Raw genomic sequence first — 14,550 nt, 5'->3', positions numbered from 1 at the left:
TTCAAGTGAGGGGCCCTTTGCAGATAGCAATGAATGTCTTGGGGCTTGTTTTTGTTTTTAAAAACATGTTTCTTTCATGCTTAGTTTGGTGGGGCGGGGGGTGATTTCTAGAAAAAGTGCCCCGTGGCCTTCAACCAACTCCTGGGCCATATTTAAACTGGCCTATAGCATTCCACCAACTCCAGGGGTTATATTTAAACTGCCCAATAGCATCTGCAAACTCCTGAGGTTTTATTTCATTTCATATTAATCAGAACTCACCATCCTCACCCACCCACCTCCCTTACTATGGGTGCACCCGCATCAAAATTAACCCTATGGCAACAAGGGTGAGTAATCACAGTCACCCTGGCTATTCAGTGAGGGGGGTGGTTAAACCTGTTCAGTTCAACAGAATAAGTCAGCTCTATTGTACTCAACCACATGTCTGAACCATCCCTGTTTGTTTTATTGTAAACACATTTTTAGGATATTTTTCCCCCTCCCACAACATACATTTCAGCTTTTTTTTTTTTTTTTTTGCTGTAAATGGGTCTCTCTTACACAAAAGACACAAGAGCTAGGTTCTCACAAACAATTTTTTTTTATTTAAAAGACATACAAGCTCCTTGAAAACAAACCAAGATGCTCCATTAAAAAAAGAAAGAAAAAAAAAAAGACTTTAAGCTCCCGTAAGGGCCAGAGACCTTTTAACAGAAATACAGATAGTCACAAAGCCCTTTTCAATAGATTTTTTTTTAAATTTACAGCTACCAAGTTTTATATCGCATGTTTGGCCCCTCACCATTTTCTAACTTAATCCTTTTAGATTTCTTACAAATAGCCTTTTTCTTAAGCAGGGTTCTGTAACTTTTTGTGCGGACCAGATGGTCAATATAACGCTCTAAGCAGGCATCTTCCGGTTTGGTCATTTTCTTTAAAACATGCTCAGGGTCTCCACTGAATTGCACAGCATTATTCAAGGTCACCCCTTGAGCTAAATGTTCTTGGGTTAGGCACAGACATTGCATAGCATAACCTATGGCAATAACAGTGTTTAATAAGCTTTCCAAACACAGCTCAGCACACAGGCCCAAGAGCTTGCAGTTTATATCCACTGAAGTCCAAGTCACACAGTTATGGTGCCGCTGGCCTGGTGTATCTATGACACAGCCCTCACAATCTTCAAAAAACTTTTCCCTAAGACAGTGATTAAGAACAGAATAAACAGCAACGCATACAATAGTCCGCATGACTTTTTTACGCTCACGACGTAGCACTGGCTCAGTCAGTTCCATGCCAAGCCTCCTCCTAAACTCCTCATAGCCATCATCCTCGGAGTCCTCTTCAACATTTTGTATCAGCGTTGAGCAAAAACAAGGTGGGCCCGGTTCATCTTCGCTGCTTGGTGCAACGCTGTCCAGGGTCTCCGGGTCCTCCAGAAAGGCATCGTCGAACTGTCGAGAGATTTTTTTTTTTTTAGAAAAGAAACAGCGTAAGCACCCCACTGCTCGGTTTTTGATTTACACAGTCCCTGGTTCCTAGCCCTGTTACACCCCCAGCCTCGACCATCACCTCTTAAGCATTCATTTACCTGAGCGTTCATCTTGTCCACTAGTGACTTCCCTGAGCTGCGATCACCTTCCTCCTCCGGGGGGTGGACAACAAGAGGCCATCACGCTCATCGCGGGGCCCCACAAGTGGCTGGGTTTCAGGGTCCGGGGTATCCATCAATGGCTGGGCCAAAGGGCTCCCCTCAATTGCCCCCTCCTCCTCCTTGGAACTGTCGCTGATGTAGCGCTTTCTCCACGGTTTGTGGAAGGCCCTCAGGGCTAAAACAAAGTCTGAAGTTCTCACAGGGGTCATGAAGGAGTCCACGTTTCCATGATTTCTAAAACACGCGCTCTTGGTAAAAGACAGCCTCTTCTGCCCGACGCTGGGCCTTATGGGGTGATGGTGCTGCGCTTTGATTGGCAGAGGGGTCATACGCCCCTCTTCTGGGCGGTTCACCCCATCCCAGAACCTGCCCTATTTTGGTCAAATCTGCTCTCGGGGTGGCCTGATTGGTAGAGGTTGGTGGGAGGAGTTGTTAGAGGGGTCACACGAATCATATCTGGACGGGTCACCCCGTCTCCGGAACTCATCCTAATTGGTCAAATCTCCTCTTGCTCCTATTGGAACAAAACCCCTCCTTATTGGTAGCGGGTGGGGGGAGGAGTTGTTAGAGGGGTCACAAGACCCACTTCCAGAGAGGACAACCCCACCCCGGAACTCGCCCTGATTGGTCAAAGCTCCTATCTGGGCAGTCCTACAGGGGTGAAACACATCCTGATTGGTAGAGGGTGGGGGGGAAGGAGTTGTTAGAGGGGTCACAAGACCCACTTCCGGAGAGGACACCCTGCCCCGGAACTTGCCCTGATTGGTCAAAGCTCCTCTTGGGGGAAGTCCTACAGGGGCGAAACCCACCCTGATTGGTAGAGGGCAGTGGGAGGAGTTGTTAGAGGGGTCACATGACATACCTTGCTTCCGGTCACATGGCAGCCTTGACCCTGGAAGTAATACCCCATGGGGCGGGATTTCCGGTGAAGGGGGGCAGAGGTCAAGGGTGGGGTGGGTGTCACATGACACACCTTGCTTCTGGCCATGTGGCAGCCTTGACCCTGGAAGTAATGACCCTTGGGGGCGGGACTTCCGGAGGGTGGGGCTAACAGGTCAAGGGGCGGGCTAAGGGGTCAAGGGGCGGGGTTAGGGTTTGATTGACTGTAGGGCCCTTATACTACTACTTGATAGAGATCTTGTAGGTGTTTGTAGGTGTTTGAGGGGTTGGAGCAAATGCAGTTGTATCGCAGAGCTTGGCTATAGACGATGGATCGTGTGGTGTGGTCAGGGTGAAAGCTGGAGGCATGTAGGTAGGAATAGCGGTCAGTAGGTTTCCAATATAGGGTGGTGTTTATGTGACCATCGTTTATTAGCACTGTAGTGTCCAGGAAGTGGATCTCTTGTGTGGACTGGACCAGGCTGAGGTTGATGGTGGGATGGAAATTGTTGAAAACATGGTGGAATTCCTCAAGGGCTTCTTTTCCATGGGTCCAGATGATGAAGATGTCATCAATATAGCACAAGTAGAGTAGGGGCGTTAGGGGACGAGAGCTGAGGAAGCGTTGTTCTAAGTCAGCCATAAAAATGTTGGCATACTGTGGGGCCATGCAGGTACCCATAGCAGTGCCACTGATCTGAAGGTATACATTGTCCCCAAATGTAAAATAGTTATGGGTAAGGACAAAGTCACAAAGTTCAGCCACCAGGTTAGCCGTGACATTATCGGGGATAGTGTTCTTGACAGCTTGTAGTCCATCTTTGTGTGGAATGTTGGTGTAGAGGGCTTCTACATCCATAGTGGCCAGGATGGTGTTATCAGGAAGATCACCGATGGATTGTAGTTTCCTCAGGAAGTCAGTGGTGTCTCGAAGGTAGCTGGGAGTGCTGGTAGCGTAGGGCCTGAGGAGGGAGGCTACATAGCCCGACAATCCTGCTGTCAGGGTGCCAATGACTGAGATGATGGGGCGCCCAGGATTTCCAGGTTTATGGATCTTGGGTAGTAGATAGAATATACCAGGTTGGGGTTCCAGGGGTATGTCTGTGCTGATTTGATCTTGTGCTTTTTCAGGGAGTTTCTTGAGCAAATGCTGTAGCTTCTTTTGGAAACTCTCAGTGGGATCAGAGGGTAATGGCTTGTAGAAAGTGGTGTTGGATAGCTGCCGAGCAGCCTCTTGTTCATATTCCGACCTATTCATGATCACAACAGCACCTCCTTTGTCAGCCTTTTTGATTATGATGTCAGAGTTGTTTCTGAGGCTGTGGATGGCATTGTGTTCCGCACGGCTGAGGTTATGGGGCAAGTGATGCTGCTTTTCCACAATTTCAGCCCGTGCACGTCGGCGGAAGCACTCTATGTAGAAGTCCAGCCTGCTGTTTCGACCTTCAGGAGGAGTCCACCTAGAATCCTTCTTTTTGTAGTGTTGGTAAGGAGGTCTCTGTGGATTAGTATGTTGTTCAGAGGTATGTTGGAAATATGTTGTGCTGGAAATGGCCCAACTTGATTATCATACACATTGTAAGGAGAGTGATCACTTCAGATAAGCTATTACCAGCAGCAGAGTGGGGTGGGGGAGGTATTTTTTCATGCTTTGTGTGTATAAAAAGATCTTCTACACTTTCCATAGTATGCATCCGATGAAGTGAGCTGTAGCTCACGAGAGCTTATGCTCAAATAAATTGGTTAGTCTCTAAGGTGCCACAAGTACTCCTTTTCTTTTTGTGAATACAGACTAACACGGCTGTTACTCTGAAACTCCGAAACAGTGACTCCAGCAGAAATATACTGCAAAGAACAAGGAGGTCAAAAAAGGTGCCAGGAAAGATAAATGAGATTTTATAGACAAAATGGCAACAGTCGGACAGGTTGCTGCAGCACAAAATGACATGAAGACACTGTATAACCCCACTAGACAGGAAGAACAAACATCAGCCAACCAAGACAACTAGGACAATTTAGCAATGAAGGCATCAGAACAATTAAATATATGGAGACAATACTTTAGTCAGCTGCTGAATTTTGAGGGGCGTTCACTTGCTGTCCATCTAGACAGACTAAAGAAGGCAGTAGAGACAAGGCTGCAGCAAGAACAGGCAGGGTTCAGACAGGAGAAATCATGCATAGATCAAACAGCAGCCCTGCGTATTATTACAGAACTGTTGATAAGGTGGCAGTCACCGCTCCCCATGAATTTCATAGATTTCCAAAAAGCCTTTTGGCACAGTGGATAGAACAGCCTTATGGAAGTTGCTACACCATTATGGAACCCAACCCAAAAACTGTGAATATTTTCTCGAGCTTCTATGAAAATATGGCATGCCAAGTAATACTATATGCTATAGATCACCGGACAGGGAGCAGGGGGGGTTGGGTCGTGGGGGCGGTTGGGGTGGGGGAGTGAATAGGGGTCGGGGCAGTCAGGGGACAGGGACCAAGGGGGGTTAGATAGGATGTGGGGTCCTGGGGGGGCGGTTAGGAGCAGGGGGTCCCGAGAGGGGGTGGTCAGGGGACAAGGAGCAAGAAGGGTTGGATGGGTCGGGGTTTCTGAGGGGGGCAGTCAGGGGGTAGGTGCTAGGCTGTTTGGGGAGGCACAGCCTTCCCTACCCGGCCCTCCATACCGTTTGGCACCCTGATGTGGCCCTTGGGCCAAAAAGTTTGCCCACCCCTGGATTACATGCTATTATTTTTTATGGTTAATCTGAACAAAAAAGTAGGTGTAGTGGGTATCAGTGGCCACTCCAGCTATGCAGCTACGTGCTCTCTGAAAAAGGCTGTATGTCACGGGGATGGCCCAGGAATCCTCCTAGGATCTCTAGGAAGCTTTCATGGAAGTACTCTGTGATCCTTTGCAGAAGGTTTCTGGGAAGGGCTGCCTTATTTTGTCCACCACGGTAGCACACTTTCCTGCGCCACTCCAGTATTAACTCTGCTGGCTTACGAAAAAAGGCATGAAAAAGGCTTGGTTTGTTTGCCATTGATTTCAGGGCAGGAGGAAGGGAGGTATCCCATGCATCATAGGAGGCTAACGCCATGTTCCCATAATCAACCGCGCCAATGTTTTGGTCCCATAAGGCATTGCAAGCCTAACCCAATATTCCATTCAGCTACATGCACTGTGGGATAGCTACCCACAGTGTAGTGATCTGGGCGTCGATGCAAGCCCTGCTAGTGAGGATGCACTCCGTCAACACGTTGAGCATAGTGTGGACACACAAGATCAACTTGCTTAAATCGGAGGCTCAATATCAACTTACATGAAGTTGACTTAACTTTGTAATGTAGACATGGCCTAAGACTTAACACATACACCTGGTTATCAGAAATATCAGCTTTATTGATCTCTGAACAAAACAGAGACTTTGAATTGAGTCTAACCAGCTCTGTCTTTAAACACTGAAGAGGAAAGGGTCAAATGGTGTTTGGGACTGCTTAGACAGACCAAGTAGAAACAGCTGTTCCCACCCCGCTCTGTTCACTGGAATTTGGCATCCCTACCACCTGCTTAGCGAGTGAGGTTCAGTTTAGGATGACCCCCTCAATCAGGTCAGGCTAAGTACAGTTCTGCTGCGCTTTACTTATACAATGAGGATAATTATATTTCATTACTTCTGCACTCATTACTAAAATGATTTGTAAGCCTACACCACCCAAATTTGATTCCTTTGGCAAAGCACTCCCTTTGCTGAATACCTAGGTAGAGTAGTTGTGTTTATACAGATATGGTCTGTTCCTGAAGTCTTTTTCCCCTAGCTCACCACTAGATGTCAGGGGAGAGCATTCAGACCCTGCTTACATCTGGAATGAAAATTGAGATAGCTAGGACACAGATGGAGGAAAGTTTGAACAACCAAACAAGACAGCTGCTGAATTGAAGTCCCCTGGAATAAGAGGCAACAGGGTAGACCAATGACAACACAGAAATGCACAACTGAAAGCTATCAACATGACAAGAGAAGAAGCTCAGGCTGCAGCACGAAACCACCTAAGATTGGAAGTGAATGCTGTGTGTTTCGCATGGAATAAAGAAGCACATTAGTCAATTAAGTCAAAAGGGCTCATGATAATGGTGTACAAATATTTGATGGGTGACAACACAAAGAACGGAGCGGGTGTATTTAAGGTGGTACAAAGTTGACCACTAGCAGCAATAGGCTCATGGGCAGCGGGTGAGCCCTCGCTTTGGAGAGGAGATGCTGGAGAGGTACCCTAGCCTGAAGGATTCAAGCCTGAAGAGGAAAATGCTAGAAATACAGTCCCAAGTTCTGATCTTAGTTTCACTGGTGTAAATCTAGATCAGATCCATTGATGCCACTAACGCTAAACTGGATTTACATTGAAGAACTTGACATAATCTGACTCATGGGCTTCTTGTTCAAGGAAGTCAAAAAGACTGGAGTAATCAAAAGCATTAGAAGCTGCATTGGAATCAAGTAGGAGATGAGAAAAATAGGGTGGGAGAATCCTGAAGATTGTATCTGGGCTGCAGAGGATTCTTCAAGAAGAAAAGTCCATTGCACTCTTTTCCAAAGAAAAGGGTGCTTTTCTATTCAATGTATAATTTATGCAAACTAATATTATTACATTGTGAAAGAAACATGTTCCTTAAACATCTCCTCATGTAGTTAGCAAAAGACCTTCTGTAACTAAATAAAAACATATATGTGCTATGGAAGACACAGCCTAATATATTCATTCTGAATTGTCAGACCTGCCAATTTTTTCCTGTTGTTACTATGCTGGTGATAAAATAGAAGAATAACACAGCACACCCTGGAAGCACAAGAGTTTGGTACAATTTGTGGCTCTTTCATCCATTTCTAATTCTATGTATTCTTACAGTTGTGTTTGGTATCTTCAGTTTTGTTTTTAGATTGTTGTTCTCCCAAATTTTTGCTTTTTTAAATTATTTCAGACCCTTCCTCCTGCCCCTTCTCACCCCCACATATACTCACAGCTTGTCACAGACTTGCTGTGTTCTCCTTTGTTCTTTCTTGTTTCTTATTAAAAATGTTAGGCAGTGTACAGAACAAATAGAAATACATGGTCCCTGCCACCAGGAGATGATATTACAGTCTAAGGTCTTCATCCCACAAACACTTATGCATGTGAGTAATTTTATACCTATGATTCATAGATTTTAAGGCCAGAAGGGACTATTATGATGATCTAGTCTGACTTCCTGTATAGCACAGACCATAGAATTTCCCCAAAATAATTCCCAGAGCATCTCTTTTAGAAAAACATCCAATCTTGATTTTAAAATAGCCAGCAGTGGAGAATCCACCATGACCTTTGGTAAGTTCCAATGGTTAATTACTCTGACCGTTAAAAATTTACACCTTATTTCCAGTCTGAATTTGTCTATCTTAAACTTATAGCCATTGGATCATGTTATACCTTTCTAGATTGAAGAGCCCATTATTAAATATAGTTCCCCAGTAGTTACTTATAGACAGTAATCAAGTCTCCCCTTTACCTTCTTTTTGTTAAGCTACTCACTTATGCATCTCACATGATTAGCACATTAGCTCTTTTGGCCAGAGTGTCACTCTGGGATCTCATGTTCAGCTGATTATCCCGCCAAATCTGTTTCAGAGTCACTGCTTTCCAGGATAGAGTCCCCCATTCTGTAATGATGACCTACATTTTGTTCTTTGTTTCCAGATGTATACATTTAGCCATATTAAAATGCATATTGTTTGCTTGTTCCCAGTTTACAAGTGATCTAGATCACTCTGAAGCAGTGGCCTGTCCCCTTCATTATTTACCACTCTGCCAATTTTTGTGTCATCTTCACTTTATCAGTGATGATTTTATGTTTTCTTCCAGGTCCTTGATAAAAATATTAAATATTGCAGGGGCAGGAACCAGTCCCTCTGGGACACACTCACTGGAAACAGACTGCTCAAAGATTATTCTCCATTTACAGTTACATTCTGAGACCTATCTGTTAGCCAGTTTTTAATCCATTTAATGTGTGCCATATTAATTTTATAGTCTAGTTTTAAAATCAAAATGTCATGCGGTACAAGTCAAATGACTTAGAGAAGTCTAAGTATATTGCATCAACATTGTTACCTTTATTTGAAACTTGTAATCTCACCAAAAACAAAAAACAAATCAAGTTAGTTTGACAGGACTTATTTTCCATAAACTCATGATGATTTGCATTAATTACAGTGTCTTCCTTTAGTTCTTTATTAATCAAGTCCCATTTCAGCCGCTTCCGTATCTTGCTCAGGATCGATGTCAGGATGACAGCCGATAATTACCCAGGATATCCTGTTTACCCCTTTTAAAAATTGGCACAATATTAGCTTTCTTTCAGTCTTCTGGAAATTCCCCAGTGCTCCAAGGCTTATTGAAAATCAGTGTTAATGGTCCAGTGAGCTCCTTAGCCAGCTCTTTTAAAACTCTTGAATGCAAGTTATCTGGACCTGCTGATTTTAAAATGTCTAACTTTACAGTCTTCTGTTTAACATCCTCCAGAGATACTAGTGGAATGGAAAGACTGTCATCATCACCATATGATGAGATTGATTCATCTGTTTTTTTTCCAAATACAGAACAATAATATTTACTGAATACCTTTCCCTTTTCTGCATTATTATTGATCATTTTACTGTTTCCATCTGGTAATGGATCAATACCATTGTCAGGATTCTTTTTGTTCCTAACATATTTTTTAAAACTCCTTTTTATTGTTCTTAACTCTGCCTGCCATAGATGTCTTGTTGTGGCCTTTAGTTTCCCTTACTAATCTTATACAGTTCCTAACGTCTGATTTATATTCATTACTATCTACTTTTCCTTTCTTTCTTTTGTATATTATATTTTTATTTTTTTACAGCTGCCTTCATTTTCCCTCTAAACCAGGTTGTTTTTTAACCAACATGGCCATCTTCCAGAGTTGTGGGATTGTGGCTTTTTGGTCATCTAGTAAAGTGTTCTTAAATGATTCTCAATTACATTCACATTTTTCTGATTAAATTCTTCCTCCCAGCTGATTTGGCTCACAATTGTTTTCAGCTTTGTGACATTGACCCTATTAACACACCAAGAAATCAAGAATGTATGTTATTGCTGGGTGCGTATCTATGTGTGTGTGTATATACATGTATGTATATATACACACACCAATAATATATAATATAAAAAACTACGTGTGTATGTGTATGTGTGTCTTGTGTATTATGAGTAGTCCTATTGTGTTCAGTGAGACTATATACTGCATAAATTTACTCACATGCTTAAGTGTTCTCAGAAAATTGGAGCCTAACTTTAGAAGTGATGTGACAAGGCAAAGTAACAAAAAAGCAGGTATGGGGCAGGTTCAGGAAGGACAAGATTGAAGCATAAGATCATGCAGTTACTTGGGTTAGTTACATGCATACTTTTATGAGTCAAAAGTATTATAACAAATAATAATTATTGTTATTGACTGTCATTTATCCCAGAAAGTACTTGTTTAAACATACAATAGAACAAAGTTAAATAAAATATATCAAAAAACAATTACAGTAAAATATGCAGGGGATAATTTATGGATCATTAAAGACATAAGCAAAGCAAGTTTTTAACTATTCAATAAATAAAGAGCTGAAAAAGTACTTCAAACTTTATTAAAAATGTCCAGGAAACCTCTAAATCTCATTTTATGCTCCACTAGAATACACAGATTAATTTCCTTTTTCCTTTTGGCTGCTGCTAGACAAGTACTCAAATTGGTTTTCCAGTAGTTGATCAGACATTGGCCTGCAGGAGAAAAATCAGTTCCCTCAAGGCAATTCCCGCAAACCTCTTCATATGACTTGTCAGACAACTTTCTTCCGAGTCTTATAAATAAATGTGTACGCCCTGCTGCTCCACTATGTCTGTGCTGTACTCAGATGTAGTGGAGAGGGCTAGCTGCAGGCAGTTGCTTGGGGTTCCCTGATTCAGACCCATCTAGCCCTAACACAAAGTCAAGGCTGAATGTGGGCAGCCCAACCTTACATCAGTGGAGAACTGGACATAGCAGAGCTCTGCTCTGTCGCTCTGCCCTGCCCCACCCTGCCCTGATCTCAGACAGCCCCCAACATACTCAAACATCATGAAACCAAATCATAATAGGTATTACCCAAGTATCAGTTATTTTGTTCCAGTTTTCTTCTAACCTATTGTTTTGCAAATTACAATGTCTTAATAAGTATTTAGAAACTCAGAATATACACTTGTTTCAAAAGATGGTGGATCAAATCTTGCAGTGCACCCTCAGTCCTCATTCAGGCAAGACTCACTCAATGGGATGGCAGAATTCTGCCTAGACCATATGCAAAGAGAATGTTGTCTGCTATTCTGTAGTGTACCCATAGCTGCCTAACCGCACACACCATGAGGCCTGATCCAACACCCATCAAAGACAATGGAAAGTCTCCAACTGATTTCACACGATACTGGATCTCGCCCCCAAATCCCCAAGTCTTTCAATTTGAGATTATCTGAAGGGGTTGCCTGACAAAATAGGGGACTGGACTCAATGACCCAGAAGGCCTCTTCCAAACCTATGCCCTATGTTCCTATGAGATAAAAGAATAACTAACCCTGTTAACTATAAGTAGCAGGCTTCTTTAGTCTCTGGAGTTAGTTACTATATGCATAGCAGACAGACACAGCAGTGTATTATATACTCCCTCTGTTAGACAAACTCACGCTCAGCATCTGATGGGCCACAGGAGTTCAAGTCCCCTCTGAAGTAATAACATAAAACAGATCTGGGGTGTCTGTATATATGTGGCCACAGCTGCATGACAAAACAGAACCTGGATGGGAACTACCATATTGTAATGAATCCACGGCCGCATACCCCAGCTCATCATCAGGAATAGAACTTAGGACCTTCATCAACAAAAGTAACCCATACTTTTTCTCATCTTAATATTATCCATGGAATGGTGAAAATGACCACTATGCTCTTCTACAGTACTTGTAGAATGACAAGCTCTTGAATGGAAGACCTTATAACTGAATTAATACACAATACAGGAGATAATGGTGCAAATGCACGAAGACATAGAAACACCATTGGTGGGGATCAGGGCTGGATTAACCACTAGCCACAGTAGGCCCATGCATATGACTCCTGTGATGGTTCTTGGGGTACCCAAGCCTGTGAGTCAACTTGTTATCCCACCTCGAGCAAAAGAGTCTTTTGTTGTGCTAGCTAGGTGTCAGTGTAACCCACACACCACCTGGGTGTGATGTTCTGTCCCATCTGGTGGCATCGAGACCACTCAGAATGAGAGATAAAATGAGTCTGTTCTACAGCCTTAACTAACAGGCAGTTGGTTTTTAGCTCATGCGATAGAGGCTCATTCGCTAAACTCTAGAAGTCCCAGGTTCAATCCCGCCTGCCGACGACTGGGATCGGTCAGCGTTATATCAGCTTCCTGGCACCATCAGCCTTTCAAGCACTCTCCTCTGGGCCCTAATTTTGCCTTGCAGGTTAACAATAGATGCACCCCAATATCCAAGCTACCTTAAATCACTCCCCTGTGATAGTCAGTCCTTGACACTGGCTACTCACAGAAATTCCAGTGCAGTGCACCCCTGTTTACAGTTTTACTTTAAACCACTGCTCCTATAAACCACATGGCACTTATGATAAAACAAAATAAGGTTTATTTAAATAAGACTAAAGATATAACTAGAAATAAGAGAGTGGTGGAAACAAGTGGTAACAATACAAAGCAAAATCATAAAATGGGATCCTGGGTCTACACTTATCAATAGTTACCTTCCCTATCTAATGAAGTAGATTTTCCACACAAGTTCAGTCTCTATTGCAGAGCTGGCTGGTTTCTCAATAACCAGGATCCAAAATGTTAATGAAAGCACTCTTGCTTCCCAAGGTATTTCGTCAGACAAGGAATACACTCTGCTATAAGTCTTTTGTTTCTATTCATGACCCTGGAACAGCTCTCTCTGTAATGACAGGTTTCAGAGTAACAGCCGTGTTAGTCTGTATTCGCAAAAAGAAAAGGAGTACTTGTGGCACCTTAGAGACTAACCAATTTATTTGAGCATGAGCTTTCGTGAGCTACAGCTCACTTCATCGGATGCATACCGTGGAAACTGCAGCAGACTTTATATACACACAGAGAATATGAAACAATACCTCCTCCCACCCCACTGTCCTGCTGGTAATAGCTTATCTAAAGTGATCATCAGGTTGGGCCATTTCCAGCACAAATCCAGGTTTTCTCACCCTCCACCCCCCCACACAAATTCACTCTCCTGCTGGTGATAGCCCATCCAAAGTGACAACTCTTTACACAATGTGCATGATAATCAAGGTGGGCCATTTCCTGCACAAATCCAGGTTCTCTCACCCCCTCACCCCCCTCCCAAAAACCACACACACAAACTCACTATCCTGCTGGTAATAGCTCATCCAAAGTGACCATTCTCCCTACAATGTGCATGATAATCAAGGTGGGCCATTTCCAGCACAAATCCAGGTTTTCTCACCCCCCCCCCCACCCCCATACACACACAAACTCACTCTCCTGCTGGTAATAGCTCATCCAAACTGACCACTCTCCAAGTTTAAATCCAATTTAGATAAGCTATTACCAGCAGGACAGTGGGGTGGGAGGAGGTATTGTTTCATATTCTCTGTGTGTATATAAAGTCTGCTGCAGTTTCCATGGTATGCATCCGATGAAGTGAGCTGTAGCTCACGAAAGCTCATGCTCAAATAAATTGGTTGGTCTCTAAGGTGCCACAAGTACTCCTTTTCTCTCTGTAATGTTTCTTTTTCACCTCTAAGAGGTTTTGATTGTTTGATAGTGCCTCTGATGGTTTGCCATTGATAGTTTTGGGAGGAAGCAAGGCTGATCAACTAAGCCTTGCCTTACCTTGCCAGCTAGTTAGGGAAGGGTGACAACTCCTTCTTGCTTAGATGAGTCATTCTCGAGGCACATTACCCCTTGGCGATTAATTTCTACCCCAGGTCCATCAAGTACACTTTCACTATAAATACATTGCTCTTTAATATTACCCATACATACATCTCACAATGGTTATAAGTCTGGAGAAATTACAAGCTTTCTGAAGACGTCACATGATATCCCTTATGAATAATTACCCTTCAAGAAAAGTGTTTGGTGTAATGAGTTTGTCAGTCTGAAGTAAGAGCTGTTCCCAAAATATCAGGGACCTTTTGTCATGGGGTCTTTGTGATACAGCTCTGAAGTCATGTGAAGACATTACAGTGACATCATCATGTACAGCCTGTAGCATAAGGCTGTATACTCCCGTGGAGCAAAAAGGCCTACAAAGAAAGCTATGATCTCAGTCCCATGGAATAGAGACCTCAGTCCCATGGAATAGAGACCACTAAGGAGAATACCACCCCCACACTCCCTGGGACAGAAAGCTCTGTGTTGAAGGCTCTTATGCCACTTTAGCAGAGCCCTCAGGGATGGCCAGTTACTAGCATCTACAGTACCCATAGAGGACCCTCTGCCGTTTTGACAGGAGGCAACTCCCCATAAGGGTGCCTATGCCACAACCACCCAAAGCAAAATGTATGGCTGTCCGTCATATCCAACAATGCCATCACAGCATCTGTGTGTTTTCTTTTGGTGGTATAGTCTACCCTGTGAGGAGCAATGTCATGAGCAGATGTTGCATAGGAATGCATAGGCTCCCACTGAAGACTTGCAATGATACAAGGCCCTTTTTTCAATCAGTTTTGCACATCTGCCTTTCTCACCATGTTTACAACCTTTATTGATAGCTGCTCTCCATTCAGGTCTGTCCTTGGAGGTTATAAATGTTTATGCCACATGAATTGAGATTCTGCTTAAGGATGTCTTTGAAGCATTTATGTTGACCACCCTTCCTGGGTTTTCTGAGTCTCAGTTCACTATAGAGGACTTTTGCCAGGAGTCTTTCCTCACCCGTTCTGATAACATGACCTGGCCATCTAA

This window comes from Lepidochelys olivacea (assembly GCF_965140295.1).
Source record: "Lepidochelys olivacea isolate rLepOli2 genome assembly, chromosome: 2".
Classification (NCBI taxonomy): domain Eukaryota; kingdom Metazoa; phylum Chordata; order Testudines; family Cheloniidae; genus Lepidochelys; species Lepidochelys olivacea.
This window is presented reverse-complemented; position numbering follows the sequence as displayed.